The sequence below is a fragment of the Narcine bancroftii genome, chromosome 9 (assembly GCF_036971445.1).
Source record: "Narcine bancroftii isolate sNarBan1 chromosome 9, sNarBan1.hap1, whole genome shotgun sequence".
In the NCBI taxonomy this organism is placed as follows: Eukaryota; Metazoa; Chordata; class Chondrichthyes; order Torpediniformes; family Narcinidae; genus Narcine; species Narcine bancroftii.
Window position 1 is genome coordinate 119,278,881 of NC_091477.1, and position 1,520 is coordinate 119,280,400.

A 1,520-nucleotide genomic window follows, 5' to 3' on the forward strand; every position below is an offset into this window, starting at 1 on the left:
AGGGGAGGTGAGACGATCCGCAACTGAGCTCTGTGAGGCCGAGACCGCTGGGGAAGACCCCTCACACACTGGAGGGGAGCATAACCCCAGGGGGCCACATAAGTGGAAAGAGAGGCAGCACCACCAGACTGAGGAACAGCTTCTTCCCACGGGCAGTGAGAATGGTGAACGACCAAAGGAACAGCTCAAATCCTCCACAACTCTACTATTTATTAAACAAATTTTATTTATTTTATATATGTATAATCGTACTGCATGTGTATGTTTGTCTGTGTGTTACAAAGGAGGAAAAAGCCAACACCCAACCCCAACCAACCAATTTTCCCTTGCAACCGCTGCAACCGTGTCTGGCATTGGACTTGTCAGCCACAAACGAGCCTGCAGCTGACGTGGACATTTACCCCTCCATAAATCTTCGTCTGCGAAGCCAAGCCAAAGAGAAGAGAAGAGATATCTGTATGTATTTTTGCATATTTTCACACCAAGGACTGGAGAACACAGTTTTGTTAGGGTGGTACTTATACAATCAGATCATAATAAACTTGAACAGAGCCCAATATTCCGTCCAAGATGGCACTGTAGTGCTATCGATCAGCCACATTAGACAGAGAGTTGTGATCAATAGGCTTTAATCACCTTAAGACATCAACACATCTCACACGTTGCTGGCCCGGTTCTGAGGCAGGTACTGAGGGAGGAGTTTGGGCGTAACAGCCTTTATAGGGATTTCCGGGAGGGAGTAGTCACAGGTTCAAGGGGTGGGCCAGCCCATACAATACAGTGATTGCACCACAGCATTGACATCGACCTCCAGTTTCTGTTAGGCTCCTCCCCGTCTCTCTCTCTCTCCTTCCCTCTTTCCCTATCTCTCGTTCCCTCCAGTTCTCTAGCCTGTTCCCTCTCCTCCCCCCCCATCACTTCACAGCTTTTTTCTCTTCTGCCCTCCCAACTATATCCACCTGTTGGCATGTGCACTTAACCCCTTCCTCCCTCCTCTCCTCACCTCCCCTCACCTATTTATGCAGGCACTTGCCTGCTGTTCGCTGATACCTTGGCGAAGGACTCAGGCCCGGAACGTTGGCCCTTTGCTTCCTGTCGGCACTGCGTGACATGCTGAGTTTCTCCAGCACATTACCAGAGGGTGTTATTATCACACAGGCTTTCCAGTTCCATCCACTGATCACCTGTTGAGGTACCTCGCGATGTGACTGGAATGTCATCTTGATGTCTTTTATTACATTAAGTGCAAGTTGATTTTGTTGCCTCGGTTGCCATGACTTGGAATTATCCCTATTTACTCACAAATCAATTTCCAGAGTGCTGTAATAAAACACAAGCAATTACTCATCAAAATCAGTTAAAATTCAGTGATACTATGTACTCTCAATGGATTTCGCCTGAGGACTGGATAGATAAACCATGGCTGGGACAGTCAGAGGTCTGACAAGATCATGTCACATCGAAATGCAGGGGAATTAAGGAATATGCTCCGAGTACAGGCAGGGGAGATTTGGCATCCT